Source organism: Mytilus californianus, unplaced genomic scaffold, assembly GCF_021869535.1.
Source record: "Mytilus californianus isolate M0D057914Y unplaced genomic scaffold, xbMytCali1.0.p SCAF_6, whole genome shotgun sequence".
Classification (NCBI taxonomy): Eukaryota; Metazoa; Mollusca; class Bivalvia; order Mytilida; family Mytilidae; genus Mytilus; species Mytilus californianus.
The window spans coordinates 113,244,017-113,269,790 of NW_026262712.1; the positions used below are offsets into that span (position 1 = coordinate 113,244,017).

At 32.3% G+C, this 25,774-nt stretch overlaps 1 protein-coding gene across 1 annotated transcript in view; it reads right to left on the reverse strand.

The window, feature by feature from the left end:
* The window catches only part of LOC127704505 (ETS-related transcription factor Elf-3-like), a 44,239-nt gene extending 30,246 nt beyond the window's left edge, over positions 1 to 13,993 (reverse strand). Inside the window, exon 1 of the mRNA XM_052208597.1 lies at positions 13,904 to 13,993. The gene's annotated coding sequence lies outside the window, so the exon portion shown is untranslated. The remainder of the gene's footprint in view (positions 1 to 13,903) is intronic.
* Positions 13,994 to 25,774: the final 11,781 nt, after the last annotated feature.

A 25,774-nucleotide genomic window follows, 5' to 3' on the forward strand; every position in this document is an offset into this window, starting at 1 on the left:
GCAAAATACAAAAATCTTGTCCGAATTGAACCAGTTTACACATTTTACAAGTGCAATTTGGGGGGGAGGGGGGTCGCTCGGTGGCCAAGTGGTCTAAGTAGTTCTACTACTGTAATCACTAGCCAGTCAACACCAACACTGAGGTTGTGAGTTCGAACCCCGCTCGTGCGGGTGCACTCGACTCCAATCTTAATTGACTAGGATTGTCAGTTTTCCTATCCAAGGTCGGTGGTTTTCTCCGGGCACTCCGGCTTCCTCCACCAATAAAAACTGGCCGCCACGAAAAAGCCCAAATGTGGCGCTTAAAAGTGGCGTTAAAAAACTAACAATCAATTAATCAATCAATCAATCAATCTTTGCAAGTTATTGTGCAATCATTTCAAAGACTGCATTTACATCCAGGTTTCGAAAACTAAATTTACATGTACATGCATACATTTGAATTATAAAAGACCTAAACGTGCAGCAGGATCTTCTCACCTTTCCGGAGTACATGAGATCAATTTTGCTTTTTGGTGGGTTTTGTGTTGCTCTGTATTATAGTTATATATGTAGTCATATGTATTTTCGTCGTTCATCTTTTCCCGCCATGGTTTTCAGTCGGTTTCTCTTCAACTTATTCAAAGACAAACTTTTTAACTTTTTTTATTTGAGCGTCACTGGTGAGTCTTTTGTATACGAAAAGCGAGTCTGGGTACACAAGTCTGGTATCTATGATGAGTTTATTTACATTTAGATTTCAGACTACATTAAGATGTAGATTTCAGACGACATTTATATCTAATTTCAGATTACATTTATATGCAGATTTCAGACTACATTTATATGCAGATTTCAGACTACATTTATATGCAGATTTCAGATGAATATGACAGTTGTTATCCATTCGTTTGATGTGTTTGAGCTTTTGATTTTGCAATTTGATTAGGGACTTTCCGTTTTGAATATTCCTCGGAGTTCTGTATTTTTGTTATTTTACTTTTTATACACAGATTTCAGACTACATTTATATGCAGATTTCAGACTACATTTCTATGCAGATTTCAGACTACATTTATATACAGATTTCAGACTACATTTCTATGCAGATTTCAGACTAAATTTCTATGCAGATTTCATACTATATTTATATGCATATTTAAGACTACATTTCTATGCAGATTTTAGACTACATTTATATACAGATTTCAGACTATATTTATATGCAGATTTCAAATATATTCAAGATATTCAAAGACAAACTTTTTAACTTTTTTTATTTGATCGTCACTGGTGAGTCTTTTGTATACGAAACGCGAGTCTGGGGTACACAAGTCTGGTATCTATGATGAGTTTATTTACATTTAGATTTCAGACTACATTTATATCTAATTTCAGATTACATTTACATGCAGATTTCAGACTACATTTATATGCAGATTTCAGACTACATTTATATGCAGATTTCAGATTAATATGACAGTTGTTATTCATTCGTTTGATGTGTTTGAGCTTTTGATTTTGCCATTTGATTAGGGACTTTCCGTTTTGAATTTTCCCCGGAGTTCGGTATTTTTGTTATTTTACTTTTTATACACAGATTTCAAACTACATTTATATGCAGATTTCAGACTACATTTATATGCAGATTTCAGACTACATTTATATACTGATTTCAGACTACATTTCTATGCAGATTTCAGACTAAATTTATATACAGATTTCAGACTACATTTATATGCAGATTTCAGACTACATTTATATGCAGATTTCAAAGATTACACTAACATGTAGATTTCAGTAAAATTTAGTAGTAACTACAAACAATAAGTGTCACATTTTCTTTACATTGTACATAAGTAAAAACCTACTTGTAAGTGAATTATTGATTATTTATTTAGAAATGATCTGCAACAGCTGGTGCAGGTTCTGCTTACTTATGCATGAAGATTCCAAGTACCTTCTCGTATTTTTTTTATACATCCCGCTAGTTGTTTTGATCAATGTGTTGTTGTTTGACGTTAAAACTACGGTGAAATCCTCAAAATTGAGATAACATATGCTTGTACAGTGTTTTGTGTACTTTTAATAGTCTTTTAAATCTTCAATACCTAATGATACTTTGAATGTTATTCCTTTTTATTTATTCTTTTTAATTTGTGGTTATATGTCATACCATGGAGTGAACAAAATATACAAATACGTCATTTAACGAGATAGATGTAGGCATTTAGTATCCACACATTGTACTACTAAAGTAAATGTAACAACTGGATTTTTTGTGGGAGGAGCGGAGTCGTACCAAAAGAAGAGAGTATTATTTCATTGAGGAAAACATATTACAGTTGATAGATCCAAAGCTAATCATTTGTAAATATATTAACTAAGTAACCTATTGAACTTTTTTGGAAACGTTTTATGGTCATAATCTTTCTAGGTATTATCTATTTGTTTTTTTAGAAAACGACATTCCGTTTTGTAAAATGATGGGCAGTATATATACGTTTCCTTCCGTTCTTCATACTACTGTGTTACTCATGATGAAGGACTGGTCTTAAATGCAAGTAAGATAGTACGAGAGGCACATAATCGTTATTGATCACTGGGGAAAGAGGTAAACATGCATTTAAACGGATCAATGGTTATTTATAAGTAAGTTTTCCGTACAATCAAATACACTGAGACATGTCAAGAGACCACTTTCACTGTCAAGTTGTTTTTAGTTTTCAGAAAATTACATATTTTTCTATCTCTCTCTCCAGTATACAACCTGGTACATGATACTATCTTATAAGTGCTGTCACTATTATTATTATTATTATTATTATTATTATTATTATTAATTTGACTAGAAAACAAGTTACGGTGACCTATATTGGTTAATTTCTATGTCATTTGGTCTCTTGTGGAGAGTTGTCTCATTGGCAATTATACCCCATCTTCTTATTTTTTTATTTATACATTGTCCCGCAAACACATTTACAGAAGCTAAAGTAAAATGTACATATATAAAAATCAGCTCTAAAAAATAACGGAAGCGTTATAATTGTACCTTTTTATGGAAACAAAGCTACAACAAAAACACAGCACATCAAAGAGGCAATTAAAAACAACAGAAAACAGATAGTATACCTTGCCAAAAAAAAGGACAGACTGGCAGTTAAACAGACAAACAGACTTAAAACAAATCACAACACAACTAAAGATTCAGCAGCAAAAGTACTATTTTGTATTTGTCTTTATTCTATCAATTATTTCATAAATATTAATTATTTTACACTTTTTATTTCATGGTCAATTAAATCTGTTTTTAGTCAATAAAAATTAGAATGCATGGTTCAGTATCAATATGAAACTAGTTAGATCTATGTAGAACCCAGTTGGCTTTGTGGTTTTTTGTCTGTATATAGAACTTGAATTTTACAATCTTTATCTGTTCAGATTGTTAACTCAAATTCACGAAAACAAACTTGCATCGATGCCCAGTAAAGCAGAGATTTTCTGTTCAATAAAACGTTGAATTAGTGAATGAAATTAACTAATTGAAATAAAAAGTGTTTTCGTTCAAGTCTTGAGTCTTGGTGTATAATATGAAGCATGGGTTAAAAATAGCAAACCAAACTGATGTTATCAATGCTAATCTATTAACGAATTTAACATTATTTTTAATCTTCCGGTATTCAGCCAACATCTACAATTGTCATCTAGTAAACACGGAAGCATCTATGATGGATTCTTGACAATTTTACAACCCGTAATGAAATGGTCATTTTCCCAGATTTTAACAACAGAAAACAAAACATTACATAATTTACATGGCATATTATAGTGCTTGTGATACCGTTACATGTAGACCTACAGGTGCAATAAATTTAATTACAGGTAAATCAGTAATCTGACAATATAGTGACAGTTTTATGTATATGAAATTAAATATTTTAACATAGAATTATCACTTGTACATATATTAATTTAATTCAAAAAATGGTCATGGTACTCGTGAAAATATTTCTTCCTGCCTACCTCTCCCACAGAGTTACGAAGTGCTACTAGTAGTATAACAATAACAGAGAAGGGAGGACAATATATTACTTTTCAACCCTTTGAAATATCTGTTTCGCCTTCTACGGTAGCCAAAGGTGCATCAAGGAGTTGCCGAGCATTTCTTCTTGTTATCCTAATATTAGGGCGTTGTCCTTCACACTGTAAAAAACAGTAACAATTAACGCGTTCATGTGTTAATTTAAAAACGCCAGTGTTAATATTTCAAGTAGTAGGTGTTAATTTTCTACCATCTGGTTTTGAAGCATCTATGTTCGACCATTATTCAAACCACGTCCCGATGATTAAAAGTGTTCTTACATATTAAATACGTTTAGCTAAGCTTTTGTTTGAAATAAATATTTTTACAAAATCCCAAAATTGTAGGGATGCAAAATTTTAAGTAACAAAATGTAATTAAGAACGACATCAAAAACACTTGTGTGTTTGAATAGAGTATGGAAAAAAGTATTAAACCGAAACAAGGAAATCAAAACCATTACATATTAAAATCTTAATTATTAAATAGACAACTTTATATATTCAAACATAAAGGTTTAGTTTGCCTGGACCGTATTTAACACAACTTTTCGGAATTTTCGTTTAGTAATACTCTTCATTATCTTGATATATGATTTGGCTTTGTAAATATTTTAATTCGAAGGTCACTGCATGATGAGTCTAATGTAGATGAAACGCGCGTCTGGCGTACCAACTTATACGCCAGGCGTCTTTGATGCGTATTGCTAACTTCAAACGGAACCGGATAACACCCAGAAACTTTAAACAGGACAGGGTAAAACAAAGAACTTATACTAACAGAACCGGATAACACCCAGAACTTTTGATGAACGGATACGTAAGCACAGAATTAATAAAAAAACCGGACTGGACAGTCACCCAGAATTTTTAAAAGCAGGACAAGACTACACTCAGAACAATTAATTATCTATAAGGACAGCCTGAATAAAGTACGAAATGATTTTCAAGACAACAAAAGAAAAGTTCGATATTCCAAATAAAGAAATTAAAAATAAATTCATGCATGCGTTTATATTTTGATTTGATCTGGGGTAGATTAGGTTAGAATTCTGAATTGTAAAAAAAAATCAAAATAAAACCAAGCGAAAATATTATAAAGCATTTGCATAACTAAATTATTACATTACATGTATGTTTCATAAGAATTTTTTTTATCCTGCAATCAGCCAACTATTGTACAAATAACAGGTACACAAATAAATTTTTGCTTTATTTGTACTTGTACATGTACTTGTACATATAAAGTCTCCTGTTACTCCTCTTCCATGTTGGGCAAGCGGTAATGTGGATATTTCTTTTTGCGTACCAGTTCATTTTGGCGTCCTCTTCGCGGTCCGCGTTTAAACTATGTCGATTTCTTTGAAAAATTAGAGACATTGATCTAGATTTTAACAACTAAAGTTTCAAGTGTTGGGTGTAAATTTCAGGATAAAAACAATATATGTACATTGTCGGAAAATATAAAATTTATTTGTACTCGCTGCGAAACAGGAGAAAAGCTCGGCGAGCCTCACTTTTCGTCCTGTTTCTAAAGCTCATACAAATAAATTTGATATTTTCCGACAATGTACATATATTGTATATTGATTGGCTGAATGCAATCGCGAGGTATTCCAAATCAAATTGTATTTTCTCAATTGAATTCAACATTCATGACTGCACGTGCTCCCCATGACAACGTCACTAAAATGCACAGGAAAGCAATGGAAAATCTTGATATAACTCGTAATTTCGTATTTGTAGCATATACATGTAATTATAAGATCTAAATGCTTCTTTTTGTAATTTAAATTAAATGATGGTTGTAAAAGCGTTGATCGTGCGCACATCTTTAATATGAAGCGCCTTTGCGCATCATACAATATGTGTTTCGGTCAACGTTTTAACACCACAATAAAATTACAAAAAGAAGCATTTAATTATATCAGCAAAGAAAGATGTTTGATATACACAATGACATAACACCAACTTGGGCCAAAAAGGTAAACGAAAGACACGTAGAATTTAACATACAGTCAATAAACACGTTTCTACATAATATGTCAAGAATAATTGGAGTGTTTTCTAAAATAAAAAATAGAAAAAAAAAACATTTAAACTTGTCAATATATGTGACCATTAAATTTTGCTGATAAAGGTCGAGATTCACATATATTGAATAACGTTCAATTACCATTTATTCAATAACATAAATTCGTTTTATCTATATTGGACATGTCAGGAGTTATATTTAAAAGTAGTTAAGTGTTGACTTTAAATCATGTTTTTGTTCGGATATCATTTCACATTATTTGATTAATGGTTGAATTGTCGAAAAGGTAACTGCAAAGCCATCTGGATACTCATAAACTCTTATTTATAGGAATATATAAAAGTAATGGCCAAATTAACGTTGACCATTTACGATTTGGAAAAATTGATGGTATTTTTATTTTGGACATGGCACTATTTACAAATCCCTAGTTTATTCTATCCGCACTTTATATATATAGTCAACTCAAAGTTTGAGGAAAACAAATTCACAAACAAACAAACATCTTAGAAATATCAGCCCATTCAACTGGAGTCTGTAATAAAAACACTTAGACTATGACACGTTACCCGTGGTATCTTTCGCCTCTCTTTAATATAGCTCAAGAGCAAGTACGACAGACCCACTAAAAACCGGACTAAAACCAGGTATCCTTACAATGGTAAACATGATCTATATATATATTCCTACAGCTTTAAGCATGGTTAGATGTCTGTCGATAACAATTGTATTGTGCATCAGTGCATGTATAAAGACATATTAAAAACAATTGTAGTGTGCATCAGTGCATGTATAAAGACATATTAAAAACAATTGCAGGAGACAGATTACTATAAGCATGATCCATTTATTTGGCCTTATACATGTCAAGACAGTGACCATACATGTACATGAACATATTAAGGTTAACCATTCTACTGATTTGAAAGGAAGTTGACCTTTGACATACATTTTACATGTTTGATAGCACTACTTTAGATTCATATATATCTCATTATATTCATTTATCATTTGGCTGCCGCAGTTTTTGGCTGTGAATGATTCTGGTGTAAAGAAATCGAAAAATCATCAAAATGAATTTCATTTTTCTTATTATTCATTTTAAATAAAGTGTTGTCAAGGATATAGAAATATTCCTATCGGAAAGTAAACACAGATAGACGTGTTGTTTCGCATATCAGTCCCCGTAAATTGTTCAAATATAAAAATGCAATAAATTTCACTTTTAGATTATTGTTCAATATAAAGTGTATTTTTAGATTTTGACCTTCAAAAATTATTGATATGGAGACCACGATTTGTTGTATGTATTTTTTATTGGATATTGTCCGCTTTTTTTTGTGCTTCTTTGTTAAATATTTGTTTGTTTTTGTTGTGATTAAGATTGTGACACGGTGTTGACTGCTGTACCCCTATTTTGACATTTTTACCTATTATGTCTGTTTGTTTTATTCTCGCATCGTTGTCAATATAATGGAATTTGATGCGACTGTCATACAAGTGAGAGGTTTGGCGCTATAAAACTAGGTTCAATCCACCATTTTCTACATACGAAAATGCCTGTACCAAGTCAGGAATATGACAGTTGTTGTCCATTCGTTTGATGTGTTTGTGCTTTTGATTTTGCCATTTGATTAGGGACTTTCCGTTTTGAATTTTCCTAGGATTTCAGTATTTTTGTAATTTAACTTTTTTTTGATAGTCCATATATCCACATCCGACATAAGTTCGGAAATTATTGCAATGTTCATTTCCACATTTTTTTTTCGAACAAACTTTGTGATGCAATTTTACGAAAAAATGCTATGCTTCAGAAAGATATTAATGTGAATGGTTTCAGAAAGGGGATCGTTTCAGAAAGATATTAATGTGAATGGTTTCAGAAAGGGGACTCGTTTCAGATAGATATTAATGTGAATGGTTTCAGAAAGGGGACTCGTTTCAGAAAGATATTAATGTGAATGGTTTCAGAAAAGGGACTCCTTTCAGAAAGATATTAATGTGAATGGTTTCAGAAAGGGGACTCGTGCGATATTGTCATGTCCCTGTTTGTAAAGCAACAGTTAAATTTATTTGTTAGAAAGGCAGGAAAAGAGAATGTTTAAAAGTTATGGGGGTCGATTTAAATTTCATTTTCTAACTATGCAGTTCTATCGAAGACAGACGTCAATTTTGCTGTGCGGACTATATATATACGCAGCCACGTCCCGGTCGGAATTTGGGCGTTTTATTCGACGTCTCATGTAGGGAGAATGTCATACTCTCCTGCACGTTCAATGATCATTATAACAACTATTGAAATGATTATTTTGCCTGTTGGAAGGCAGGATTCGTTTCCTTAACAATATACTCCAGCATTAGTCGGAATGTCCGCCTCCCACTTGTTCTACCTTTCAATGTCCGCATCCCACTTGTTCTACCTTACAGAAAAAAGTCGGAATGTCCGCCTCCCACTTGTTCTAAATTACAGAAACTAGTCGGAATGTCCGCATCCCACTTGTTCTACCTTACAGAAAATAGTCGGAATGTCCGCCTCCCACTTGTTCTACCTTACAGAAAATAGTCGGAATGTCCGCATCCCACTTGTTCTACCTTACAGAAAATAGTCGGAATGTCCGCGTCCGCATCCCACTTGTTCTACCTTACAGAAAATAGTCGGAATGTTCGCATCCCACTTGTTCTACCTTACAGAAAATAGTCGGAATGTCCGCATCCCACTTGTTCTACCTTACAGAAAATAGTCGGAATGTCCGCCTCCCACTTGTTCTACCTTACAGAAAATAGTCGGAATGTCCGCATCCCACTTGTTCTACCTTAAAGAAAATAGTCAGAATGTCCGCCTCCCACTTGTTCTACCTTACAAAAATAGTTGGAATGTCCGCATCCCACTTTGTTCTACCTTACAGAAAATAGTCGGAGTGTCCACATCCCACTTGTTCTACCTTACAGAAAATAGTCGGAATGTCCGCCTCCCACTTGTTCTACCTTACAGAAAATAATCGGAATGTCCGCCTCCCACTTGTTCTACCTTACAGAAAATAGTCGGAATGTCCGCCTCCCACTTGTTCTACCTTACAAAAAATAGTCGGAATGTCCGCATCCCACTTTGTTCTACCTTACAGAAAATAGTCGGAATGTCCGCCTCCCACTTGTTCTACCTTACAGAAAATAGTCGGAATGTCCGCCTCCCACTTGTTCTACCTTACAGAAAATAGTCGGAATGTCCGCATCCCACTTGTTCTACCTTACAGAAAATAGTCAGAATGTCCGCCTCCCACTTGTTCTACATTACAGAAAATAGTCGGAATGTCCGCATCCCACTTTGTTCTACCTTACAGAAAATAGTCGGAATGTCCGCCTCCCACTTGTTCTACCTTACAGAAAATAGTCGGAATGTCCGCATCCCACTTTGTTCTACCTTACAAAAAATAGTCAGAATGTCCGCCTCCCACTTGTTCTACCTTACTGAAAATAGTCGGAATGTCCGCCTCCCACTTGTTCTACCTTACAGAAAATAGCCGGAATGTCCGCCTCCCACTTGTTTTACTTTACAGAAAATAACACTTTATATATTTGGTGCATATTTGATCTTTTTTTTTAATGTGTTCTCGTCCTAAAAAGAACATGAACTGTTTGCCACTTGACGTTAAGCAAACAATGATCATTTAATCAATCTGCGAATTACGTAAATCCTTATTTTACAGTGTAATATCTACTTGAAGCCAAATACTGAGGATTATTTTCATTTCATTTACCTTTTAGCTCACCTGGTCCAAAAGGCCATCGTTAGCTTTCGCCATCACTTTGAATCAGTCGCCTGTCCTCAGTAAACCACTAGACGGGCGCCACATGTAAAGCAGAATCTGCTTACCCTTCCCTGCATTAATGTTTTCTAAATATATATATATATAAACCAGATGTGGTATGATTGTCAATGATTTGTTTAGTATCAAGTCAGTCTTAAAACCAGTCTGTAAGGTTTCAATAGTTTGCCAAGCTATTTGTTAAATTAACATAATAACGTTACTAGAAATTGTCATTTAGACTTTGCTATCAATTTCTCGGTGTGTTGAAGACCCATTGGTGGCCTTGGGCTGTTTTCTGCTCTTTGGTCGGGTTGTCTCTTTGACACATTCCCCATTTCCATTCTCTATTGTAGGTATTTGAGGTGCGGATTTTACATTTACCGCGGGCTATCCAGAGGAGTTTCTTGAATTGCATCTTTAATTACAGTGAATTCCTTGTTCAACTGTGTCAATGTTCCCACGATATTACGTTATAATGTGAATGATCCAGCACTATTACATTGTAATGTCAATGCTCCAGCACTGTTACATTGGAATATCAATGCTTCTGCAATATTACATTAAAATGTCAATGCTCAAGCACTATTACATTGAAATATCAATGCTTCTACAGTATTACATTACAATGTCAATGCTCAAGCACTATTACATTGGTATATCAATGCTTCTACAATATTACATTACAATGTCAATGCTCAAGCACTATTACAATTGGAATAGCAATGCTTATACAATATTACATTACAATGTCAATGCTCAAGCACTATAACAATTGGAATATCAATGCTTCTACAATATTACATTACAATGTCAATGCTCAAGCACTATTACAATTGGAATATCAATGCTTCTACAATATTACATTACAATGTCAATGCTCAAGCACTATTACAATTGGAATATCAATGCTTCTACAATATTACATTACAATGTCAATGCTCAAGCACTATTACAATTGGAATATCAATGCTTCTACAATATAACATTACAATGTCAATGCTCAAGCACTATTACATTGGAATATCAATGCTTCTACAATATTACATTAAAATGTCAATGCTCAAGCACTATTACATTGGAATATCAATGCTTCTACTATATGACATTACAATGTCAATGCTCTTACAATATAACATTAGAATGTCAGTGTTCCAACAATATTACGTTAGAATGTCAATGTTCCTACAATATTACGTTAGAATATCAATGTTCCTACAATATTACGTTAGAATGTCAATGCTCTTACAATATAACATTAGAATGTCAGTGTTCCAACAATATTACGTTAGAATGTCAATTTTCTTACAATATTACGTTAGAATATCAATGTTCCTACAATATAACGTTAGAATGTCAATGTTCTTACAATATTACGTTAGAATGTCAATGTTCTTACAATATTACGTTAGAATGTCAATGTTCTTTAAGGAATGACTGTAATATTTTTTCTGTCTATGAGGAAATAACATCAAAAATGTGGTGCACACTGAATAACCCGCGTAGCGGGTTATTTTAAAGTGTGCACCACATTTTTTATGTTATTTCGAATAGACAGAAAAAATATTACAGTCATTTCTTATAATTTAATTCTAAATTCCATTTTTAACCGCAGTAAACCATGAAAAAACGTTGATGACGTCACGGTCACATGACAAAATTATGTCTATGAGCTGATAAACAAAACAACGTCAGCCAATCAAAAGATGCGTTACATCCAAAATTAAATTATTACAATATAACGTTAGAATATCAATGTTCTTACAATATAACGTTAGAATGTCCATGTTCTTACAATATTACGTTAGAATGTCAATGTTCTTACAATATTACGTTAGAATATCAATGTTCCTACAATATAACGTTAGGATGTCAATGTTCTTACAATATTACGTTAGAATATCAGTGTTCCTACAATATAACGTTAGAATGTCAATGTTATTACAATATTTAAGGAATGACTGTAATATTTTTTCTGTCTATGAAGAAATAACATCAAAAATGTGGTGCACACTGAATAACCCGCGTAGCGGGTTATTTTAAAGTGTGCACCACATTTTTTATGTTATTTCGAATAGACAGAAAAAATATTACAGTCATTTCTTATAATTTAATTCTAAATTCCATTTTAAACCGGAGTAAACCATGAAAAAACGTTGATGACGTCACGGTCACATGACAAAATTATGTCTATGAGCTGATAAACAAACAACGTCAGCCAATCAGAAGACGCGTTACATCCAAAATTAAATTATTACGGTAGAATGTCAATGTTCTTACAATATTACGTTAGAATGTCAATGTTCTTACAATATAACGTTAGAATATCAATGTTCTTACAATATTACGTTAGAATGTCAATGTTCCTACAATATTACGTTAGAGTGTTAAAAAATGAAAACAACACGCCACAAACCTAATGCGTCCGAATCGCCCCTCTGGATCCACTACATCAGCAACCCCAAAGCCAAATATTTGAAAGCCAAGGATTATAAGCTATTTTACCCAACAGGACCCCCCCCCCCCCCCTCCCCCCAAAAAAAATAATAATAGCCAATTCCATCTAAGGTCAACTACAATATTACATTAAAATGTCCATGTTCCTACAATATTACATTAGAATGTCAATGTTTCCGCAATATTACATTGCGATAATAAAACAAAATGTAAACGTGTATTTGCTATCATCGTTTGACAGCTGAAAAAGTAAAGTTTGTTAAGGTAACATATATTTGTGAATTAATTTTTAAACCGATGTCTGTCTTCCCCAAATACATGATATTACTATTATTGTGCTCGATTAAAATTGATCGTACTAGTTTATGACTTAAACAAATTTTTACTCGTACAATTTAATCTTGTAAAACTAATTCTGTATTTTTCATTTGATTGTATACTTCTATTGATCTTATAATTTTCCGATACAATAGAATAATTTCATGTTTTGGTAAAGTTTGCAAGATACTTTTTTTCTTACACATTGATATGTTGCAAAAAATTCTGGAAATTCAATTTATTTATCACTTGATATTTAAAAGAAAATAACATAAACTATTCAGTCATATCTTTGAAAATACCCTTTTTTTTGTGAATTATTTTGATAATTATATGTTTTTGTTTTTGTTTTTGTTTTTGTGGTTATGTTACCAATATATTTAAATATCAAAGGACTTGAACGACCTTTTAGCGCACTTAATTTCCATAAATTAGCCAACACTTTTATCTTAAAAAATGATCATACTTGCATCATTTAAAACAAGACATGCACACATGATCAACAGTACTTTGTACACTGTTGTTTGTCTTTTCGTCGTTTTTTCGGTTTTAAGCCATGGCATTGTCAGTCTGACATGTCTACGACTTATGGGTTTGAATCTTCTTTTGGTATCTCTCGCCTCTCTCTCAATTACATGCATGCAACGATATTGATTGGACTAAATTTTGTTTTACTTCAAAATGTAGAAAAACATTTAGAAACTGGACACATGCATTTAAGTTAAAATCATTATACTATTATATAATGATCATTGTAACAACGTAATACATATTGCTACAATTACTGCTACTGTTATACAAAGTAAAAGTTGCCTCCCCCCCTTAAAAAATCCTTTAAACTTAGTTTCTTAATTGATTGCTTTTTCTGGAAACTCAAATTCTTCGATTTTCGCACAGGCACAAAACTGTTCAATATATTTAAGCAAGACAACAATAAAACCTTATTACAATATTAATAAAAGAAGTTGTGTGGTACATGCCAATGAGACAGCAATCTAACAACAACATAATAAATAAATATCTAGTGGCCAACACACAGACGTCAAAAATAAACAAATGTTTGTTTTAACAATATTTTGTCAAGCTATTGATCGTCCCAAGTCTAAACTACCATTACAAAAATTATCAGTCCATAATCCTGATGCATATCTTTTGCAACTTTAGGTATTTTTATTTATTTTTGAGGGAACAAAATTAATTAGTTATAAAAGTTAATATGAAGATAACTTACCATTATGGAAAGTCCATTATTATAGAAGTAAAATTGAGTGGTCTTGGGAACAAGGAAGAGACCTTCATTGGTGTTTAAACTGACATGCAGTGTTTGATTAAATATTAAGTCTTTATAAATCTTTACTTCCTAATTCTTTAAAAGTCAGATTATAAACCTCTATACACATGCTTGTCAGTTATTTATAGTAATAGTAATGCATGTTAATTGCAATTTTCTGTTGCTTGTTAATATGCATTTCTAGAAGTTAGTCTGGATCAGGAAGATTTTTGTTCGCACTATTACCTGTCTAACCAATCTAATTTGAATACTACTTGTACATACTCTTTGAATCTAGTTATGTACATCCAACCAAATTTTTAGAATACTAGTATATTTGTTGTATTGTAAGATATCCATGACCTAAATATCAAGTCACAAAAACAAGGAAGACATTTCCTCTGATAAAGCGAATAAAAAATCAAAAAGTAAAAATAAAAAGGAATAATATTACAAGTGGTGATCACATGGTTGTTTACAAATCCAGTGGAACGTGATCAACCTAAGACCCGTATGTCGTCGTTGTGGAATGTCAGCAATCATTAGAACAAATATATAAAGACACTATAACGATGTACCAAACATTTTATGATTGGGTATGATATAATAAAACTATACTGATTTATCATTTGTATGTTTTCACTTGTATTCACCTTGTCTGGGTTTGGAGTTACTCTTAATAAAAAAAGTAAGTAGATGTTGTATGAATGCCAATGAGACAACCATCCACCAGAGTTCAAATGGAGTGGATGTATATAAGCTATTATAGGCAACCGTACGGCCTTTGACAGAAAAACGCATACCGTATAGTCGGCTATAAAAGGCTCCGACATGAAAATCATGTGAATCAATTTAATCGAGAAAACCAACGGTCTAATTTATAAGTAAACATTTTTTACGAAAAAAAAAATGTGACATACATGAACCAACGACAACTGCTGAAGATAAAGAATGTGGCGGGGTTTAACATGTTTGTATGCGCCCAACCCTCCTCTAACCTAGGACAGTAGTGTAACAGCACAACATCAGAACAAACTGTAAAAATCGGTAGCAATTGGCGTAAGGTAAAAGGTCGGTACGAGGCACAAAAGAAAGCAACTAACATAAAAACAATAGAAACAAAGCACCGAAATTAGAGTACTCGCAGTTACTGAAAGCAAGTTCAAAGCCAGATACAACTGATAAATAAATCATGTTCTCCCAGATTAAAGTAAGCATCAATCAGTACACATCTAAAGGATTAAGTGTAAAGGGTTGTCTATAGTTACTTACATCCACTTTTGATGAACTTTGGTGGATAGTTGTCTCATTGGCAATCATACCACATCTCCTTATTTTTATATCGTTAAACGTATGACTCTATGCAATGCCAAAATATAAGTAAACAGTATCGAGAGGATATAGGATGAGTTCTCAAAACTGTACATGTATAACAATATATATTTAATGATGTTTTGATGTTTCAAGAAAAAAAAATGTCAGTACCAATAAAATAAAATGTTTAAAGATGTTACTGCTATGTTAAATTGATAACCTTTCAGAGTAAGTGTATTTAAAGAATCAATCAGTTTACATTAATTTTGGTCTCTTTTAGTTTTATCAGTTCTTCAACGTTTTGTATAAGTTTTTGGACTTTCAGATATTTTGATCTCATGAAATTACTGAAGATGCATTAATTGTCAAATTCACATCTAGTGCAGTAAACTTTGTGCCGTTAATGATATCAAGAGTAGCTCGCCTTCCGGGTGCGGATTTTCTCGCTGTGTTGAAGAACCATTGGTGGCCTTGGGTTGTTTTCTGCTCTTTGGTCGGGTTGTTGTCTCTTTGACACATTCCCCATTTCCATTCTCAATTTTATAACAAAATTCATGTTCTTGATAAAGTTTGGGAAGCAAGTAACTATTTAAATTGTGTATGCGCTTGTTGTAGCACACCATAGAATTTCATTTGGCATGTTCAACAAGATGGGTGCCATTAGTGGAACAGGAACTTTACTCCTCCCTGAGCTCAAACGTTCATCTACGGCTTTTTGTGGAGTTCATGTTGCTCAATATTTAGTTTTCTCTGTAAAGTAGTGTGGACTGGTGTTCGTCCTTCCCTCAAATTGTTTTTGCCATGGTGTTGTCAATTTGCCTTCTACTCGACGTTGTTGATTGCACCCTTGTTATCTCGTCCCCCTTTTTTCAGGAGAAACAAAATATTGGAGGTTCCTAAAGCACGTCAACGCATGACAAATATACAAGTTTTTTTAACATTATTATTGTATGTATAATTGCTTTTTTATTTTTTAATTTGTTGCAAATTCAAATTATTTTCCACCTTATTTCTAATTGATCCCCATACTTGTACAGAAAAAGAAGAACATTGTTTAATTGTATTGCAAATAACATACAATGTACATTTGATAGATATAATGTCGACATGTAGGCTGTAGTTAAGCACTGTATAGTACCCCATTCATTCAATTCCAAAAGTACAGATTGAATCTTAATCTTAAAATTATCACAGTTGTTATTGTTGAACCTAGTAATCATTGACATTTAATGAAAAGACGCCCAGTTTTAAAAATAAACTCGACCGATAATACAAATAAAAAAGAATGGATGTGATTAAGATTACTATCATGGAAGAAAATTTACAAAATAAATGTTGGGCGGAGGTAATAACAATAAAATACGAAAATTAAAGAAATGGACAGAGGTACAATCACCAAGCTTTAAAAGTAAAGACTTACAGGAAAAATGAAAAAAGTAAAGAACGATGAAAAATACCCCCTCCCCCTCCCCCCCCCCCCCCCCCCCAAAAAAAAAAACAACACATAACAACACACATATATCCCAAGATCTAGAACAGTTAAAGAACAGAAAATGCTGATCAAACATTTCGACATGGAAGGTTTAGACGGGCGCTTAGTTCTCATATTAATGGTGTTTGTATTTTGATTGGTAAATTCAGAAAGAAAATGAAACATTTCCAACGAATCTTAAAGAAGTTGTGTTCTAATCCGAAACTACAAATTCTAAAGGATAGAAACGAGGTTACCGGGATTTTTCCGGTTACAGTTTACGAATTTTAATACGAATAATCGGAGACTAAGGGTATTCGTGAACGAGAAATTAACCTAACGGCAGAACAAACAAGAACACTTTTACAAATCCAACATAATATCTTCACTGACGTATACCCAATACAGATTTTTAATTTGTATACACACAATTCTGACTATTTTTTATGAATTCAATTCTTGTTTTAACTGTGTGCCAATTATAAGCTGTTGGTAAAGCCGTATGATGGACTGCTATTGAAATCTTATGAAACTTAAAAATAAGAAAATAAATGTTATAATTGTAGTTCTCAGAAAGAAAAAAAAAACACATCTTATGATGAAAAACACCCTTACACTGTTTGTTATAAATCTGTAAATCGTACGAACACATAGCTTTAAAATTCAAATTTATGATGACTTTCAGTGAATGTTCCATGCACGAACTATATGTTTGTTTAACCATCCAGTCGATTTACTATCGTGAAGGAAATCATCGTTTACCGTGGTAATAAATTACATAAGCGATATAACCTATCTAATTTTTTTACTGAGTAAATTGTTTGGACGTCTTAGGTGTACCTCTGAAACAATCATATTAATAATCCACTGTAAACGTGCCGTAATCCTTGTAATCTAATTCAACAAAAGTCCTCCATTAATTGCGGTAAGATTTAGATAAACTATATTGATATCATCCAGTATTTGAACTTTAAATGAATACAGCCACTGTAGCAAAAACGAGCAAAGGAAACTATTTGTCCATAGGAGGCAATATATAAATTTAGCAAATCTGCGTCCTCGAGAATCACTGGAGTGACATTTATTGTCGAAATGCTGATCTAGTGCAGTAATTTAAGGCAATAGAAGTTGACCGATGTTCAAATCTCGTAAATCAGTTAGGAAAAGACACGTGCACATGCACTCTAAAAGGAGCGAGACTGCGCGTCGACAGAGTAAGCGTCTCCTACTATGTATGCAACACCCACCATGACCGTCCAATCACAATCGGTGATAGGACACAATCGGAACGGATCAGACGACTTTACGGGTATCTATACTAAGATTGCGAACACATGTCACTATTGAGTTGAGACACCGACACATCGTAAAATTGGTATCGTTCATTGCATTATTACCACGTACTTCAGTACTGGCATGAACATTTTGGAAACCATTTTGAATTATGAAATATTTCTGCCTCCTGTTTAACTCTGATTCATTGGCCTTACCTTTGTTCCTTTTCTTGTTTTATCAGCTCTTAAAGGTTTATATCAGTTAATAGAAGTTCAAATAGTTCTGCCTCGAACATCACTTTAGAGATATTTGTTGTCGAAATGCGTATCTGGCGTAATAAAATTGATACCTGTAATGTTATTGCCTGTATACATTTTTAGTCAATTATTGAAGTAATTTCATTACAATACAAACGGATTTGGTTCACATGCTAGTAAAATCTTATAGACTAGCTAGTGGTGTGAGTGTGTTTTTTGAGGGAGCGATGGCAACTTTAACCTAAAACGCAACATTCTACTATGTTCACATTCGTGAACCACTGTTCAATGTATATATTTTATAGCAAGTAACTTTTAATTAAAGCTTAAGACTTGACAGAAAACTAAAGTAAACCCAGATGACAAACATGTTAGTTCACTAATTGAGCCAACACAGGTAAGAAAAGCGTGAAATTACAAATAAAAAAAAGTATTTTAATATATTTATTTTATTTTCAAAAAAAATCCCTGCAAATGTTGAAGTGTTAATTATTTGATAAAAAAACAATCAACATTCTTAACGTCAATTATGTACAATCCTCTCCTCTCTCTCTCCCCCCTTTACAAAAAAAAAAAAAAATATAAAAAGAAAAAAAACTTTTTTTATATATATATATCTTTATTCTCACAAACCAAATTACAAAGGTATAGAGATAATCATACATATTTCAATACAATTACATAAATAAATAATGTACGAAAGTAGATAGAGGCATTCACAATTCTTCACCCAGAAAAGTTCAATTTGTTATTGATCTCCTTAATAAGTTTACATAGTTCGTTCAGTTCTGTACATTTTTTAGAATTCATTAAGTCATAAAACTTCAATGTGTTGGGTCTATTTCTATAGTAAAATGCAATACATTGTTTTCTACAGTTATCAAAAGCTGAACAATTAAAAATGTAATGGTATTCATCACCAATGGCATCTGAATTACACAATACACATTTTCTGTTTTCTCTTTCTATGTTTTGCCATCTTCCAGTTTCTATTGGAAGTTTCATGTTCAAAGTTCGAAATTTAAGAAATAAGGATATCTGCCTGTCATCCAAAATATTTAAATATTTCTCAAACTCCAAAGTATCTTTAAATAAACGATAATTTAATGCTTTTGGTGATTCCTTTAGGCTTGCTAGCCATTTTTGTTTGAGTTGATCTATTAAATTCTGTTTGATGGTTACATGTAGCCATGTTTTATTTACAAAATAGATATTGTTTCATACATATGACAAGCCACACGTGTCTAAAATTGATTTGACTTGTTTTAACCATAAAATATTTGTACCATATTTGACAGTTGCTAAGTTATACAAAATATAAGGCAATTTGTCATGTTTTCCAGTTACCAACTTGAACCAATAATTTATCATTCGTAACTTGATTGAAATATCTAATGGATATCTTCCCAATTCACCATAAATCATAAAATCAGGAGTAGACTTTTTTACTCCAAGTAATATTTTACAAAATTTAATATGAACCCATTATTTCCAAAACCCCAAACTTCACACCCATACAGAAGTATTGGTTTCACAATTTTATCAAATAGATCAAGTTGGCATTCAATTGACAGATTATGTACTCTACCTTTTCGAATAATATCGTACATAGCATGTGTTACTTTTTCACATTGCTTTTTTTAGCTCTTGAAAAATTTCCTGACCTAGACAGTAATACACCAAGATAAGTAAATTCACTCACAATATCTAGTATAATATTATCATACTTAAAAACAATGTTCTGCGGTAGTCTACCTTGCGAAAAAATTACAATCTTACTTTTTTGCACATTTACTCTAAGTTTCCATAACTCACAATATTCATATAAGGAGTCCAGTTGTCTTTGTAAATCTATCTGAGATTCTGCCATTAAGACAGTATCGTCAGCATATAAAATGACAAACAATTTTAAATAAACATTTAACTCTATTTCTAACTCATCAGAGATAGTGCACAAACCTTCTATATTATTATTCTGTAAAAACAATTCCAGATCGTTTAGATAAATGGAAAAAAGCAAAGGAGAGAGCTTCTCTCCCTGCCTAACACCAATGGAACAAGGGAAAAATTCAGAAAAATCTGATCCAAAGTGAATACGTGATTTGATATTATTGTACATGTTGACAATAACGTTATACATCTTTCCGTTAATCGAGTGTTTATAAGTTTTGACCAGAGACCAGACCGCCAAACAGTATCAAAAGCTTTCGCAAAGTCCACGAATGCACAATATAGTTTCTTCTTTTTCCTCTTTAGCAACTCAAATAATATGTGAATAACAAATATATTGTCTACTGTGGAATAACCTTTTCTGAAGCCAGCCTGGTTTTCATTTAATAATAAATAATCCTCTAAGAAAGAACTCAATCTAAAATTTAAGACAGATGTGAAAAGTTTTCCCAGGCAGCTGAGTATAGTAATTGGTCTATAATTTTGGGGATCAGATTGGTCACCCTTGTTTTTATAAAAAGGTATAATATTTCCCATAAGCCATATTTCAGGTAAAGTACCAGAATCAAAAATCATATTAAAAAGTTTCACATAAACGGGTATAAAAATGTGTGATGTGCTTTTAATAAATTCATTGATTATTAAATCATCGCCACTGGCCTTTCCGTTTTTCAATTCTCGTATACACTTGCTAATCTCTTCTGCGGTAATTTCTGAATTCAAAACTTCATTTACACCTTGAATGTTATTCGGCTCAGTTGTGACGTCATTTGTATTCTCGGCGTTATTTAAATTTTTGAAAAAGTCAAACAGTACATCTAATGCTATGTTAGGTTTATTTCTTTTCCCTCCCCTATTTAAAATTTTCCAATATTCCTTCGGATTTTTTGTCCTCAGGTTTTTCATATGTTTTTGAAATTTTGTTCTATATTCCCTCATCGATTTATCCATCTGGCGTTTATATTCCCGTTCTTTCTTTTTCATTTCTTCCCTTTTTGCTTCTGATCTGTTACTGTTATAATTTCTTTTTGCTCCCCTGTAAATCTTTCTCTTCTTCCAACATTGCTTATCAAACCATGGTTTGTTCCCCTTTTTGCCCATTTTTTTCCCTGTACGACTCCCATGGCTAGCATTATATGTACCTAGAACATTATCTGCAGCATCCAAAAATATGCTGTTAATTTTTTTAACTACTTCGTTTATTTTGCCTTGAGATAAAAGGTTACTGTCAACTGAATCTAATTCGGCAACCAAATCTGAAATTTTGTCCTTATCAATAAATTCTACGAATTCATTCTTTTTCTCAACATCCCATTTTTGTACCCGTTTTACTTCTCTTGCATTTTCCACGCTGTTCTCAGCAATATGCACATCTTCCTCAATACCTTCTTAAAAATTTAAAGATAATATTAATGGAGAGTGGACATCTGAGAACAGCTTGGAGAAGTCTTGAATAACATATTTACAACGAAACACAGAAAATCGTAAGTACAAATAAAATAATCAACAACACTGGCCTGACGGCAAGTAAATTTGCCTTCTTTGTCACCATTAACTCTACCATTAAGGATAATTATATTATTGTTTTTACACATTTCTAACAACATGTTACCATAAGAGTTTTTACTTGTATCCATACTACATCTAACTTTAGACATATCATATAATTCTAGATTGTTTAAAATATCTACATTATCAGTATCAACAATATCATGCTGACTATGAACAATTTCAATATATTCAACATCTCGACTAGTTCTACTATTGAAATCACCATTTAAAAGTATATACTTGTACTCTACAGAAAATTTCAAAAATTCTTGTTCTAATTCATTAAAAGCATCAGGAACCTTATATACAGAATTTTCTGGAGGAATATAAATATTTCCTATCATGACATCTTGGTCAGTTTTAAGTAAATCGGAAGAAATTTTCTACCAATATACTAAACTACTGAAATTTTCAACTGGCTTTACAAAATTTTCAAAGTGTGATTTATAGCCGAAAGCAACAACACCAAGAGACATCTGTACATGTGAAATATTTACCTAAATTTTTTTTTCATTTACATCAAAACAAAACATCATCCATTTACAGTAAAAAACAATGTCGTGTAAGATTAGGTGTGTCAATAACAATATATAGTTATGACGAGTGTACAGATAGCACCGCTGTTTGGATAAAGCTCTTTGTTCTGCTATCCAATACATTTCCAGTGTTAGTTATTTTACGTAATTTCAACCAGGCAAAAGGCCGTAAAAGACAGAATTCAAAACATAGCAAAATTTACTACTTTTTTCCACATATTTCGTCTAAAAAGTGAAAAAGACAATTTATCTTATTTTCATAATTAATGTCACCGATGTGACAAGTTTGTCTAAATAAAGATAGCTACGATGTTACTAGCCACAGGTAAACAAAACTGGCTTCCAGCAAATATTCAAAAAAGTTATTCTGGTAAAGAAAAATGACATTTTATGGCTATTCGTTTAAAGGTTACCAAGGTTTTAAGTTTGGAATAATGTACGTCATTTCTGACATTTTCAATAGAAAACACTTTTTCAGTATTATTATCAGTATGGGATGGACAGACGTACTATTTAGCTGGTGTGAACAATCTTTTATCAATTATTATGATTATCTTAAACAATATTTTTTTATATTAGCACAAAATAACACATAGCATTGGGTATTGTATTGCAAGTGCATAACAGTTTCACTTAATTGTCCATTTGACCCAAACAAATACAGATAAAATCATGATAAAATCCACCATTTGACTGAAAATACCTTGAAATTAATTTGCAATTCAATTTACCATGAAATTAATGTGCAATGTTATTCGGCGTTAATTAATGTAAATAAAAGTACTTTAAGTGTACACATTTATAAACCAAATCACACGACGTTCGCATTTGTATTAACATATTGGGACGCCCTGTTTATATTAGATTTTGTATTGTCCCTGCTTTAAAGTCATTTTTATCTGCAGTTACGGTGGTCAGGATAGATACATGCTAGGGTTTAGGATCACATATTTGTCGGGGTTTTAAATTGATATTTCAACAGGCAATCGGTATTGCATTCCAAAAGATACAAAGTGTGCACTTTTTCTATATCTCTTGGTCTTGTACTAATGTAAAGCAGAATTCATATGATAAATATCTAATTTGACGTTCACATCTTTGACTGAATAATCCGGTTTTTTTTTGCAGTGAGTCCTCTCATATTGATGAATTGTTTACCCTTCCAGATCACACAAGTTCACTCGGTGTTCGGATTGCCAAGTATTGGATTATTATAATTTTCAAAATACCCAAAAATATGGGAACTACAAACTCAAAATCAGAATAAAAACCAGATCCGGCTTAAGTGGTAACCCTTACTTGACATTAATAACAGGAGGCGAAGATACAAAAGGGACATTCAAAAGTCAACAGTCGGAGAGACTGAAATGGCCATGGCTAATGATACATGTAATAAATGAATAAATAAAATAAAGATAAACATGTTTTTTTTTAAATGTCACAGCAAAAAAAAAAAAAAATCAAATAACAAAAGACCTTAACAACCAATAAACAGAACATTGCATGATTGTTCTGGTCAAATAATAACACTTCTGGTCACTCAAGCCCACTAACGTTGACAGATGGTATCTTTCAGAAAAACCACTTTGTTTATGTAAGCTAACATACGATTATTCACATTTGTTCAACCTATCCTACTACATGCACTAACGTGAATGACGTCTGTAAGTTATGCGTCTTAGTTGTCAGTAAAGTGATTGCTCCATATGTATTTTATTTATAGCCAGACGGTTGTTGACCTTATAATAAAAATACTAAGTGCTGTTAGCCTAAGGTTACCAGTTAACACAATATGAAATTTCTGCATTGTTACCAAACCATAGGAATTAACCTCCGCCTCTGTTTTACCATCATATATATCGGTTGTTAGATTTTTTTGATTTAAAGACATTTGTTAATATTCGGATAACATTTCATAGCGGGTACTTTTGTATATGAAGGAAGCGAATGATTGACAAAAATCTTTACAAACCGACATATTTGCTACACATGATATGTACAAGTGGTAAGGTCGACCTAATACTTAACCTTTACCATATGACCGCACTGACACACATTTTTTTGTAGAATAAACCGTGACGAATCTATGATCACATAAAAAAAACATATGTAAGATATAATGTGACGGAATTATGATCACACAGACACATTTTCAGTGGCAGAAAAGTGTTTTTAGAAAAAGCAACACCAAGTCTGCTCGAGGTCAAAAGATATAAAAAGCTAAATACATCAACATAACATCGCCTAAATATATCAACAGAAATCATGTAAGGTCAACTCTAATAAATAATAATAATCTTTATTGCAAAATTACATCCATAAGGGTCAAGCAATACAAACAATTATACATTTTAAATACAATGCAATACAATGTAATACAATACAATATAATAGAACATATTTTAAGAGTTCAATTTTAAATTTATGTAAAAAACACAATCATAAGCTTGTCTGACATAAGAGAGTTGCAACTTTAGACTAAATATATATATACATAATTCATAAAACTTTATCTTGAACACTTTCGTAAGACAAACCGAGGACCAAAGAATTTGAGGGTTTGACTTACAAGTTATTTATGACAACGAAATCCCTTACAGTATTCCTTTTCCTTAAGTTGGAACATTGAAATGTTAATCGAAATTTGTCATAAAAGATTTTGGACATCTAGATTGCAGTGTTCGAAGCAAGATCTTAATTATCATGCAAAATGTACAAAGTTTAAACCTTCATTATTACAAGTTGTGTTAAAATAACGTGTTTATTTAAATGAATGACAAAAGGTAAAAAGATCATTTCAGGTCAAATTAACCAGGCTGCGTGATAACTGTAAAATGAACTTATATCGCGGTGATAACATTCTGCGGTCTTTCCGACAATACAATAAGGTAAATAGAGTGAAGATGATAAAACTGGACTGACGAAAGGAAAATTGATTTAACTTATAGGAAATTCCATTGAAATTCTTAGTAATTTAAAATATTTATAAACGCATTGAATTGTGAACTTTTGAACTTTGTCACCCTGTGGTCTTTTATAGCTTTCTATCAGTTATGGGTTTTGTTCATTGTTTAATGCCTAACGGTGACATAAAGTTGCTTACATCCGCGATGTTTCGATTCTGGTGGATTATTGTCTCATAGGCAATTCTGTCTCCCTATTTTTATATTAAAATCAAAAAGATGTGATGCAACTGATTTATTTGATGAATATTAAATTTCAAAAATTTGTACAAATGTAAAACTTGGAAACCAATAAGAAAAATATATATGGTCAATGGTAAATAAAAAAACCTCATTAAAGTGCATATAAAATAAATATATGTATACATTCAACAACATTAACAGTACCAATTTCACTGCACCAGACATAACCTCGTATATCATTATATCTACATACATTTCACTTGGCAACAGTACTGTCCACTACCATCCCTGGATTATAAGCATCACATGACACCAAGCTGTATGTGTCAAGC